Below are 13,493 nucleotides of genomic sequence, written 5' to 3' on the forward strand. Positions count from 1 at the left end.
TGGAGCTGCTGGGCTATGGGGAGCAGTTTGTTCCTATTAGAGCAGCTCTATGGAAACATCCTGTTTGCAATGCTGACATGAGCACCCACAAATGCTGTGACTGCTGGGGAACAGGCACTGAGCCAGCCCCTCACCTCCTGACACCACACCTGTACCTCCTCCATGGGGAACAGGCAGCCGTGAGCTGTGCCAGCAGCAGAGGGGTATTTGAAAGCACCCTTGTGACTGCTCTGTGTCTGCTTTACCAGCAGCTAAAGAGCACCTTGAATGTGCTCAGCATTCTGTGCGTGGATGTGGGTTACTCCTGAAGATGGAGATACCCAATGCTCAGGAAAAAGCTGTTTGCAAATACTGAACATTTGTCTTTGCTGAATTAACTTTTCTTTTGCAGCAAAGTCACTAAGAAATTAACTGCTGGACTGGAAACAGAACTATTACATTGATAATGCAAAATCACAGGGAGAAATGCAGTATCAGACTTATGCAGAAATAGTTTAAACAGTTTTCTTTGTTTTATGTAGCATTAATACACTGGTAAAAGTCAGTCAGTTTGCCAGAAAATTGTAATGTTTGCCTCATAATTTATTCATAGTCTTGTGATTAATAGGTTTGTGTGGTTGACCTGCATTATCTATTTTTCTTTAAAAAAAATCAACAAAAACTAATCAGTATAAAAATTGACTATTTTGGTGAAAGATAAAGTTTTGCTGCTGATTCTTTCTAGTGTCACGCTGACTATACTGAAACTCATGAAATTTAAAGAGCTCAAGCCTTAAAAAAAGGTTTCAGTAAAATTGAACAAATTGGTAGAAAATAAATATAATGTAATTAGCAGGTATATAAGTATACATGATATTATGAAGAAAAATTGATATAACTTTTATAGAGAAAAAATTATCTCACGGCTTGATTTTTGGGCAGAGGAAGGAGATGGAAGTCCCCAGTGAAGTCTCAGAAATCTGCCCCTGGAATTGTGTTGTGTGACATAGAAGTTATCTGAAAATAGATGCATAGTCTGAGGTGAGAGATGGCAAATTCCTTTATGCAGCAAAAATGAAAGTCAGCCAGAAAAAAAAGGATTCCATGCTATGGGTTATTGGGTTAAAATGGCAGAAAAAAAAAAATCAATGTTGTCAAAGGACTCGTCCAACATTGATCTGGAAGAGAGTAGATCATCACGGACTGCTTTTCCTCATGATATAGATAGACCCACACCCAGACTAGTATGGTTTTAAATGGTTTTTAGACCATTCCTCAATTCCCTAAGTGCAAAACTGTTTTTCTATTTTATTCACTCTTTTGATTTTTTAAAAGTAGTAAAGGAATAGAGGAGTAATGTGCTTCCTTGGGAAAACAGACTGTTATTCATTCTCTGCTGAAAGGCTGCTCATCTCAGCTGACAAAAGATGCCCTTTCCACAAACCACTCCGAGTTAAGATCATGGACTTAAGACAGATCACATATTATATTAATTACTCCACTGTTTTAAATATTGTTTTTATTATATCATTAAAACACAGTTAAGTTTTCAAAGACAGGTACATACTCATTGGAAAGGAGAGACAATGAGACTGTAACAGTGGCTAACAAAATCTCTAGGCCTTACATTACCTTTGCAAGGCTTTCAGCTGAAACCTTTATGATGAGAGTAGATGGAGCTTTATTGAAAAATGTCTAGTGGGTACTTAATAAATTCCAGAAATGGACAGTGGCTCATTGAACACTAAAATTTTGTAACATTGGACCTCAATCCTCTCTGTGAATATTAATACCACACACTGAAGAATTTGAGTACCAGTGTGATCTGTGCAGGTCTCAGTGCTGTGGGCTTGTTCTATCGTTCAGGAGAACAGCAGGGAAATACCACTTGTATTCTTGCTCCTTGCCTGTTTTCCATCTTATTATCTTCTCCATCTATGCAGAAGAGAAAGAATTATAGTAAAAATTCAGGAAGAATTATGCTGAATAACTTCAAGTGAGATTTAGGTACTGTTTGTAGGATAGAGGTGTCACCAGTGAAACTGATGCTAAGAAGAACCAGACTTGATTTGAAGTTATTCTAGTATGAACTGGTGTCATTCTACTCACTTTCATGGAGGTTCTGCAAATTTATATTGATGTAAATGAATTCAGAATGCTTAGTACTTTACTGAAAAACTGATTTGAAATTGAAGAGCAGGCATAGTGTTGTATCTGTGCAGGATCTTTAATTACTGTAATTATAACAAAAAAACCTGCCTGTCTGAAAGGTTGTACTTTGAAGCATTCAAGTGAAAAAAACATTATTGTTCTGATAAAATCTTTAATTGCTCCTGCTTATCTTTCTCAACAATATTTTTAGTCCAAACAGTTTATGATTTTTTTTTAACACACATGATAACTGTTCAGTGCAGTTCTACTTAGGTTATGGCATACGTCCTTTCTAAAGATTTTAGTAAATACCTTGTGAAGATTCCTTCAGATGTTCGTATGTGATGGCAAATTCTCTCCTGAAAACTCTTATTTTTAGTAATATTTATGTTAGCAATCTGAAATGTTCATATTCTTTGCACTGTAAAATCTAATATTCTAAGGGTGAGTTGATGTGCTGTTGGCCATTGACTTCACTTTAATTGCTGCTGTTACAGTTTTGCTGTACAATCACACACGGCAATGTACAGCCTGCTTAGCTTCACTGGTCTCCTTGAGAAACCATAGGTAATGCACAAACGTCGAGCACTGCCTTGGCTCTGTCCTCCATCTGCTGCTGAGGAGAAGTGGGCAGCAGCAGAGGGAACAGCAAAGAGCCTTGGAGGTACTGGCAGGCAGGAGTTTCGTGAGAGAGGCCAATAGAAATATCTGTCTTCAGGATGCTGTCAGCAGTGAGAAGGGACACACACACGCATTCATCCTCTGGCAACTGTGAGATCTGAAAGAAGGATAAAGTAGTGGTATCTCTTCAGTAAACAGGAAGTCCCGGTTCCTGAGGTAGAAGAGACTTCTCTTTCTTCTCAGCTGCAAGAAGGATTTGTGTGAGCTTTATTAGGGCAAGGACTTCCTGAGCCTGAGTTTGGGAATCTTGGCTCACTTTCCTCTCCAGTAGCAGCAGTGCCAGATGGGATGGCCTGGACTGAATCTTACCATGTTCTCCAGGAGTTTAAAATAAACTGGCTTAAAAGTAGGATTTAGTCTGCCTGAATTAGCAGCTGTCACCTAAACTGCAGGATATTGACTGAACCACTTTTCCTCTAAGTTCTCAGTGGCCACTGAAGAGGCTTGGGTGCCTTTGAAAGCCACTCGTCTCTCTGAGCTTCTCAAGGGTGGGCACCTAAGTGGGGACATAGGGTGTCACTGGGGCTCCCACACCTGCAGCTCTGTGACTGTGCTGTGGAACCTTGCTTGGCAGCAAAGCAGAGTGTCAAGCTCCTTTCCCTTCCTTCCTGTTCCATTGGAATACTGGTGGCACTTGCCTAGGACTGCTTTTCTTGAGGGATTTAAGCAATTTTTGAGTGCAGATGTGTTGCCTAGGTGCTTAATTCCCAGAGAAAGGCATAGTTTGGGGGTCTGCACAGCTGGTTCTTGCAGGAAGGTTGTTCTCTTGGCTTGGAATAGAGATCTGTTTAGCCCAGGTACATCTGACAGGGATAGCTGGCTCCCTGTCAATAAGGTGAGCACAAACATGAACAACAGCCAAAAGCAGGTGCCGAGGGAAAAAAATAAGAAAGGTGGCCATAAGTATATGCCACAGGAAAAAGCATGAGAAGCAGGGTGTTCAGGCAGATTGAAGTTTAAATTTGCAAGACTTAACTGCTGTACCTCGTGTGTATCTAAATTTACTTTGGCAGGTGGGTCCTGGGATCCTGCTGTTTGAAGCATTCCCAAGATCTGGCTCTGTCCATCCGTGTAATCCCTGCAGGCAGCCTGGCTTAAGATTTACAAAGCCAATATGACACCAAGGTAGCCAGCAGGCCCTGGGATGATGAGCAAAATGCAATTACACAGTCCTCACCAGAAAAGGCAGCAAAGGTCAGTGAGTAGGAGGCCAATGCACCAGGGAGAGGCGTAAGGACGTGAAAAGGATGTGCTTGCATACCTTCTGTATATACATTTTCCTGGTTTCAAGAGTCAGGATGGTGATGCCAAACCTAGGCATGCATGTATATATGAAGCCTATTCTTATTAACATCGCCTGTACTGTATTGCTCTCACTTTCATAAAAATACTGAGTGCCTGGCCGAGCACGGTGAATTCCTGAAGCAGGTGAGAGCAGTGACACGCAGTCACGGCTCACTATTTATTTATTTGCCTACGCGAACCTGTTCTGTCAGGCAGTTGATCGAACAGCATTCAGGGCAGCTGTTCCTTCTGGGCATTCCAGCCAAGTGCCAAAGCCCAGCTCCGCAGCCGTAAGCCTGCTCCGAGCATTGGCTCTGAGCAAACACCAAAAGAGAGTGCAAACCCTCCGGAGCCCTCCGTGAGCCAGCGCAGCGCTGCGGTGACAGCGGCTCGCAGCAGCCCGGCAGCGCCAGACGCCAGCGGGCCGATGGCCACGGATACGTGACACGCATGTTAAGGGCGTTTTTAATGTTGATGTTAAAGCCGGGCGGGTGGTGGCGGGGGCGGGGGAGCGAACCGGCTTGGGGGGGACACCTCCCGCCCGCTCGGCTCCCCAGCAGGAGCTGCAGGCCGGCCGGCTGCCCGTGCGGCACTCGCCGGGCGCTGTCACGGCCCGAGCACGGGCGTGGGGGCAGCCGGCAGCCCCAGGCCCGGCGCGGCGCTCCCAGGAGCGCCCTTGCGCCGCCAGCCCGGCCCGGCCCGGCGGGCGGGAGGCGCGGGCGGGAGCGGGCGGGGCGGGCGCTGTGTTGCCGAGGAGACGGGGGCGGGCGGCGCGGCGGGGCCGGGCAGGAACCTCCCGCCATGGGCTGCCGGGACGCTGTCAGCGGGATAAGAGCGGAGCGGGCGGCCGGGCGTGTCGGCCGTGGCGGGGAGAGGAGCGGGTAAGGGCGGGACGGGCGCCGCCACCGCGGGGGGCTCGCCGGACGGCGCGGGGCCGGGGGAGGGCGCCGGGGGAAGGCCCTGCCCGCGGGTTTCGGCGGGCCGAGGCCGGCAGCCGCGGCGCCGGGGCGGGCTGTCAGTGGCGCTGCCGCCTGGAGATGCCGCTGGAGGCTCGGGCAGCCCGGCGGCGGCAGTGGTGGGCGGAAGGAGCCGCCGGAGGTGGCGCGGGCGGGGCCCGGCCCGCCCCGGGGCTCCTGGGCAGCGGCGGCCGCCGGCGGCGTGAGGGGCCCGAGTGTTCCCGGGGCCGGCGCTCGGCGGCCCGGAGCGGTCCCTGCCGAGGGGAGGCCTCGGCCTTTGCCGAAAGGCGACGTTTAATACCCCGTGTGCGAGCGCCGGCGGTGCTTGCGGGTTCTCCTCTGCCCCATCCCGTGTTACCGGGATGCTGTGCGGGTGACCGAGCACTGGAACAGATTGCCCAGAGAGGCTGTGCAGTCTCCCTCACCGGAGATGTTCAAGAACCGTCTGGACTCAATCCTGTGCCGGGTGCTCTGGGATGACCCTGCCCCACTGACCCTCCCTGGGGAGCTCGGAGCAGATGCCCCGCTGTGGTCCCTGCCAGCCCGGTGGGCAGCGCTGTGCCAGGTGCTGGCGCAAAGCGCCGACACAAAGCCTTTGCTGTCAGCGAGGCGTGTGCTGCACATAAGGATTCAAGAAAAGCAAATGTGGGTTGTTCACGGAAGCGCGATAACGCTGGCGGACGTGGAATATACAAGAGTCGCAGCGTTTCAGCACCTGAGCTGCCCTTTTTCAAGAGTGTGCATGAAAATGAGTGGTAGAGGAGGGATGGGAACTCTTCCACATGTTCTCTGAGTGTGGAGAGAATGTTCAAAGATGCTTCTCCAAGAGAAAAAGTAAAGTCTTAAGAATTGGCTATTGCCTGATATCCCTAGAGGAACTGAAGAGCCACCCTTTTACTGACATCTGCAGTGAAGGGAGAAGGCAAGACAAGCAAGTGCATCACTGGAAGTGAAAATAAAACTTCTTGTACAAGAGAAATCAGAGCAATTGAAGAAATTCAGAAAGAAGATCAGATGACTGAATGTCATGGCCTAGGAGCTGGAAAAACATCTAATGTGCTTGTAAATTAGACTGGCTAAAGAAGAAAATGGCAGACTTTTTTTTTCTTCTTGCTTGTAGTGTCATGTGGATCAGTAAGACTTCATTACAAGGATCTACAGGAAACTTGGAGCTAGTGACACAAGCTTGTCACATCTACTGTTGCAGATGAGGTGGTGACACAACTATCTGTTTTAGTCATGTGTATCATAATGGTAGTAGAAAAGAGGTATCTGGAACATTCAACCTTTCCTGAAGGAAGGATCAGATTTTGCTTGCTTGGACAAGAGACCATGTCTGCATAGAGCTTTTATCATAGTGGGGCTACAGTGTGGTAAGGACTGAGGGGAATATTCTTGAGTCTCCTTTCTGCCTGTATTGTAGGCTCACGGACCAGTAGTGCAAAGAAGAAAGCATTCTCTCAGGTACTTTAGAAAATCTGTGGTTTACTGGCTCTGGTGGATGCTTTGAATAGGTTGAATGAAAAATAATATTGTTTTCATATATTATCATAGATAAGGAAAACCCTCACCTTCTTCTAGGGTGTTTTAATTTAATTGTTCTTCCTGTTGTCTTTTGGACAGAGACTCTTGCAAACTAAAAACATATAGTTTTCAATGCTTTACTTCTAAAATCAAAGCTAGTTGCCAAAGGAAGTCAGTTGTCACTTGGTGTAGAAGACTGTATACAGATTTCTTAAGAGGAGATTTTGAGGTCACTCACTTCCTGCCTTCCCTTTCTCCTTGCTCTGTCAGTTTTTTTAAGCATACTCAAAGACAGTTTTCCATCAGAAATGTTTGATTGTAAGTTTTTCTGTAAGGTTAATAACCATTTAATTAAGATTTTTCTTTGATGCTTCTTTTGCTTCCTCCTTTTTGTAGTCCCTGGTAGGTTTTTCATGTATCACCACACCAGGTGTAAGTGCAACTTAAGGCAGTAAGGAAAGAGTCTGTGAGTACTTTGAACAATAGTATAGGGTCTGTTGGAGAGTTGGATACAGGAAGTGTAAACAGTGGGAAAGAGAAACTGCATTCTGAACACTTACTGAAAATTAAACGCTGTTATCATATAATTCTCTTTGCAGTTGAGCTCAAAAAGCATAAGCAAATCCTGTGATTCTATGAACAAGCACTTCAGGAAGCTCAGCTCTGTATTTCTGTTGTCAGTGATTTTTGTAATAGACCGTGGTGGTTTCTTATCAGTATGAAATTGTACACCTTTGCAGCTGGTCATTTAATATTTCCTTCATATTTGCAGGATTTTGCCATTGCCATGGTGGTTTCTTTGCAAATAAGATAATATTGCCCATGGAAGAAATCTGAAGCAAAACTAGTTTTGATACTTGTCTTTTGAGGGCAGAAGGGAGCAGAGGGAATGTAGGGTGAAATGATTGTTTTGTAACAGGGTTCTGCTGCACCTGGAAGTGCTGTCCAGCACGCCTGCTTGTCCTCTGTAGGCGAATTGCAGTTCTTTGCAGTGAGCAGCTGTTGTTGGCAAGACCACACTATTGCCTGTTTTATTCCTTTTTGGGGAGTGGGGAGCCCAGACTCTGTGGGCTTCCTTAGCTGGCAACCGTAGTAGCTGTTGTATGACATGTCACTATTTCATCTTTTTTGCTCTGTTTGTTGGAAATTTGGATTATATTGTTAGAAAAGGACTGTAATACGCAGTGGAGAGAAGCCTTTATGTATATATGCCTGGGATTACATGTCTCTTATTTTCTTTTCCAGTTCAGAGATGGTTGTGAGAGTATTGGGTACCTTGGCAAATTATTGCTGCTTGAAGATTTACAGGCCTTTAGACAGTATCAAGTAGTTGAGCAGGTGTCACTGCAGCTCTTGGTTCCTGTGACAGCACTGATCTGAGGATGGTACACCTGGGACAAGATCAGGTAGAAGGGAATTGAGGTTCCTTCTGTTGTGTGATTTGGACAGGTTTGTCTGAGCTTGCTAAGCTGATTGAGCAGCTTGTTACTGCTGAAGGAGGAAATCTTCCCCTGCAGCCTTCCCTTCACTGATAGTGACAACTGCCTGATCCCTCAATATGGCAATTCAACAACAACAGCAAATCAGCTGAAAAAGCCAATTTTCTGCAAAGCTGTCAAGGTGGGCCACATCAAGAAGGAACTGGATGAGTGCAGTGCTGGAGATAAGAGGAAGAAAAGAGTTGCTGGGGAAAAACAGAAGCATCTTCTTGCTAGTCATGAGTTGTCAGGTGGGCTCAGCTGTCTTATAACTCTACTCTAGCTGTGTTTGGGGAGATGGGGGCTTTTACTGAAGTTCAGCAGTTTCTGATTCAGCTGTCAGGGTCTGTTGAGAAGAGCTAATAAAGCAGCATGGTACGTGCCAGATCAGGTTTTCTTTCCCTCCATTTAGATTCAGGTCTTGCATTTGAACATGGCTCTCAGGGACTTGGAAATTAGTGCAAGGTGAACTCTTGCTTCCAGATGGAGCACTCTATACAGAAATGATACTGAAGTGTGGGATGGGAAAGGAGAAGGCTGTAGTTCTAAGTTTTTTCATGCTGTAAGCTATTAGCTCTTTGTTTCATGTTTATAGCCTGGGGTCTGATTAAAATATCTTTCTGGGAAGAGTCAGGGGTTTTTGTACCAATTATTTCAGTGTGAATCTTCTCAGTGTGATTTTTAGGTAACTGTTTTGTGAAGATACAAATTAAATCTGATGCTGAGTAAGAGAACAAGATGGAAAAAAAAACCCCTGTGAAATTCTTTAGCTTATGGAGGTTGAAGAAGAGATAGGTGTGTAACAGTGTCATGTAGTGAAGTCCTGGAGTAGTGCTGTATCTTGGTGTCTGTATCTACTGGAACTTCTACTCTGTCTTTGTTTTGCATATTTGGATAAACGTGCTCTAGCTTTTCTTTTTAGTCACTACTGCACATTTAATCTTCCTTCACATTCTGTACCTCATGGATTTTGTGATCTTAGTGTGTTACAAAGGAGCTAGGGCTTCTAGTCTTCTGCTTCTCTGTCTTCTGTTTCTTAGTCACCTTCTCCCCTATAAATAACTCCCAGCTGCCTGCTCTTACTGTGGTTTTCTCAGTGACCATGCTCTGAAAGGGTCTTCTGCACTTCTGAGCTGATGTAGCTCCCTGCAGGCATCCCGGCCTTGCCCTGTGACACTGGTGTTTCTCTGGGGTTGAGCCATGTGGTGCTGAGGCACTGTGGGAATCACTCTCATAGTATGAAAGAGCTTTTCTGCACTTCCTGGATCATTTAAAAGGTGGGAAGTGGCAGGCAATTCATGAATGGTGCTTTGGGAAAGATGGTGAAGACTCGTGCCTGTTAGACTGTGTCTATCAGATGTTTGCTCAACCACTCTGGCAATCTCAGCTAATTCTCATGTTTGAGTTCTTTGCTCTCTTTTCCTGCACGCGGAAAGTTGAGTTCCTTGGCTTCTGTTTGAAATTATCACCATGCTCCACAGGAAAGTATGGGAGCATGAGGTAGTAACTGTGAGGTGGGAGGAGGCAGTTCCTGATTTTTTTCAGCTTTTGTCAGTAGAGAAAAACCTTTCTGTTTTCCCAAGCAAAAATTGGAAAGATGAAATATGAAAAATTACTGTCAGGTAGTGGCAAATGCAAGGGTTTGTTGGAAGTATTGAAACTGATGTTAACTTCTGTGCAGTTTTATTTCAGCAAACACTTGACATCACCTATCTCTTTAGTATTGTGGGGGCATTTACCAAAACTTTATGTTCTTTGTGGGAATAAATGACAGAAAGTATGTAACTAGATCTGTTAATTTCAGTAAGCTACTGATTTGATAGACCTTCATGTATTAACTAAAAGATGGGGAATGAGTAACAGAAACAGCAATCTGAAGGGATGAATAGCTCTCAATGCCTTAATTCTGGAAAAATGTGGATTAGTAAGGAAAATATTTGAGATTTAGAGCAAGAAATGTTCCTCATAGTTTATAATTCTGTTGCAGGACCTGATAAAAATCCAGCAATATAATAATTATTATAATATTTCAAAAGTTGACCTCTGTTCAGTTTTGATTCACTAGTTTAAACAGACACTGAAATAATCTTAAAATTAACCAAAAAAGTGCTAGTCTTTCTGTTGGAAGGCAAGGGAGTTTAACAATCCTACTTTCCAAGAACTGATATCAAATGTTCTTATGATTTGCTGTAGAGAAAACAATGCAAAAGCTCTCAAGTGTAAAACTGTGTGTTACATGATTGTTATCATTTTTCTTTGTATTACTTGCATCTTTCAGTGATATAGGGAGATTTGAGTCAGTGATGAATGTGTAGTTTCATTTTTATTTGCATGTTTCAATTAAGAAAAGATCAAAGGAAAGCAGAAAACTTCCTTTATGTGTCTGAATATATAGAAGAAATGCTGGGAGGGATGTGGGGGTGTATTTTCCACTCCAGAAGGTACTCCTAATTACTCCGCAACTATTTTTAGAAGCCTAAATTACTTCACTTACAAAGCAAATTTGATTATTGGAGTCCCGCTAAGTCCGTAGCATTTGCAGCAAAAATTATCATATCAGGTTTGCTTACTGCAAATGCTATTTGGCTACATATGTACCTTCATCTGGCATACTCCATGCATCTCAGCAGTGCAAAATCTTTTTTTTTTTTTTTGTGTGTATTCATGAGTCATACATATCTATAATCGGGGACTTCCTAGTTTGGCACTTTTTTTCTCTTTATTGTTGATGGATTAAAGGTTTTCTCTGGTGATTCAGCAATTTTTTTAATGTTTGTCTATCTAGCAATAGGCATACTGGGAAATGTATTTTTGGTATTATTAGATGTAGTAAAGTGTAATTATTAATTATAATTTTTCTGTTGGAGTCTATATTCCTTGACTATTTTGGAGTACTGTTTAAACTTCAAAAATAAGTTAAAAATCCTAGCTGTTCCTTATTTTCATTGCCATTGGAGAAAAGCTATGTGAAGTGAAATGATGTGAGTAATTTTGGCTGTAGTTATCTAGAGTGTTGACTGGATTGCCTGGGTCCAGTTCAGTGCAAGAGTAGCAGCTGAAACAAATGCCTCTTTGCTGTAAAGCCTGGAGGAAATACAGGGTCTGCTTCCCTAACCCCACTGAAGCTCTTTTCACTTTGTAAATAAGCTGGCATACTGAGCTTAACAGGAATAGCAGTATATGTAACTCTCAGATATTTAGGTAACTTTTTAAATTGCTGCTTCTAGAAGTGTTTACCTGCTGTTTTGTCTGCATCTGATTGCTAATAGAAAATATCAGCTCCACTGACCAGTTTTAAAGATTCCAAAGTGGAATTAGTCTTCAGCCCTTTAATGACTTAAAAGAAACCAAACTCTGATCATTGATCTTCCCCTCTTATTTAATTGCTCTTAGTGGGTACTTTAGTAACCATGTCAAAACTTATCTTAAGCACTTTGTGGTTTTAATCCTCTAACTTCTAAGCTTTCATTTAGGATAGCCTTTGCTCATTCATATCCCTTCAGCACGAGTGCCTCAAGCACTCCAGAGTGCTGAAAGCTTTACTTCTTCTCTTTCTCCAAGTGTTGCCACAATCAAAGTATAAGATCATAAGTCACAAAAAGTTCTGTTTTCATGGTATTGGTAGCAGCATTGGATTCTTTGGTGCTCTTTAGCTGATGTCCATGAGAGCAGGTATATTTGGTTTTGACACAGTTAGTGCTGCAATGTTTATCTTTGAAGGCCCCCAGCTTTCCCCATGCCTCCTGTAAGGAATGCTTACTCTCTGTGCCTGTATGCAGTGGTCTGAAATATGAAAATTTTAAATGAATGGATTTAATTTGGCTAACAACTATGTTGTAGTTAATGATTTCTGATAGTGTAAGACCACAATCTTAGCATAATTGAGTATAGCATATGTACAGGGCTAATGTGTAACTTGAGTGTAGGTGGTTGTTTGAGAGCCTGTCTTTCATTAGTGTTATACTTTTTATCTTCTTAGATGAATCATATCTCTTTTTTTCTTGATCTCAGGCTTGACAGGAATGTATTCACAGGTGTTTCATATTGTTTGATGACTAAATAAAATTCCACGTGAAGTTGAGAAGCTGTCTCAAAACTCTTGTCTAATATGCAGCTAGCCTGTGGGATTCTTTGCTATTAGCTCTGTCTCAGTGGTATCTCCCCCAGACTCAAGAGGAGGAAATTATTGATAATCTGTTAACTTACAAAGGTATATTGTTCTTCATAACTCAAGGCAGAACCTGAGAACTTGCTGGATTTTGGCAAGAAAAAATTAAGATGATACTTTGGAAACTGTTGAACAGAAAAACATGAACTGGGAGGGGGGTGGTGTATGTTTAAGAATAATGTGTACATGTTAATCTGAGATACCTCTGAGTAATAGTTCTATTATTTAGAGCTGGTTTCACCAACAGTTTCGCTAGACAAGTGAAATTCTAGGAACAGTCAAGTTGGGGAGAGCAGACATAAACACTCATAGGTCAGAATATCTCACAGGAAGCTGATTAAACTCTAGCAAATACATTATAGGTGATATCTTGAAAGACTACGCTGACCAAGTTCTGGAAGTGTCATCTGCAACAATATTTGTGCCCAAAGATATTACCCATGAGTTTGATTTCAGTCTCTCAAACCTGAGGCCTGAAAATCCATGGGAAATTATAATTTGTGACTAAGCAAGGGTTCAGCTTTTTCTTTGCTATTTCAGTGTGTGGTACACCACAGGTCTGGGTCTTGATCAGAAGGATGACAGCTCTGAAACTGTTTCTGAGGAGGCGACCTGCCTGCACCTGCTGTAATGTCTCTGTATACCTCAAAGTGTCTGTAGCCTTGGGTATGTTTGCTGACTTGATTTTATAAATATATATGTGACAGGTGTTTTGGAAAGCACCTGTTTCTTTTGTTTGAACAAACCTGGCTTATTATTTGTCTGATCTCGTTTGGTTTTTTCCCTTGGCATTCCTATTCTACATGATGAAGGGCTAGTTTAGTCATCATGCCAGTGTTCTCTAACCATACACAATACAAAAAATATGTATTTTTATTTCTTTAAGGACTACTTTTTCAGTAAGCACAGATAATTCCTTTAATTTTTTTTCAGTGTAAGATACAACATTTGCACATCCACAAGAGGTAGAAATTTTTAAATTCTCAGGTTGTGTAAGCACTGAGCTTCATGGATTACATTTTTAATACCATGGCAGTAGAATACAAGTAAACAACATACTTATAGAAGGCTTACAATACTTGGAGAAGCAGGAGTCTCAGACTTCAGATGTTGCAAGACAGATGTCCCTCATAAGTGAGATGGGACTTAATACATAAAGTGGCAATATTAAGATTATATAGACATAAACACGCTTGTGTATGCTGAAACATTACTCTGATGAACTACTTACCATACTTTTGAGGGTTCATTAAAATAATACTTGTTTACTGT

The 13,493-nt window shown here is 43.0% G+C and overlaps 1 protein-coding gene across 1 annotated transcript in view; it reads left to right on the plus strand.

Annotated features, from left to right (window-relative positions):
• The first annotated feature begins 4,866 nt into the window (after positions 1–4,866).
• LYST (lysosomal trafficking regulator) overlaps positions 4,867–13,493 on the plus strand; it is a 76,035-nt gene continuing 67,408 nt past the window's right edge. Inside the window, exon 1 of the mRNA XM_063390443.1 lies at positions 4,867–4,976. The gene's annotated coding sequence lies outside the window, so the exon portion shown is untranslated. The remainder of the gene's footprint in view (positions 4,977–13,493) is intronic.

The sequence above is a fragment of the Prinia subflava genome, chromosome 2 (genome assembly GCF_021018805.1).
Source record: "Prinia subflava isolate CZ2003 ecotype Zambia chromosome 2, Cam_Psub_1.2, whole genome shotgun sequence".
In the NCBI taxonomy this organism is placed as follows: domain Eukaryota; kingdom Metazoa; phylum Chordata; class Aves; order Passeriformes; family Cisticolidae; genus Prinia; species Prinia subflava.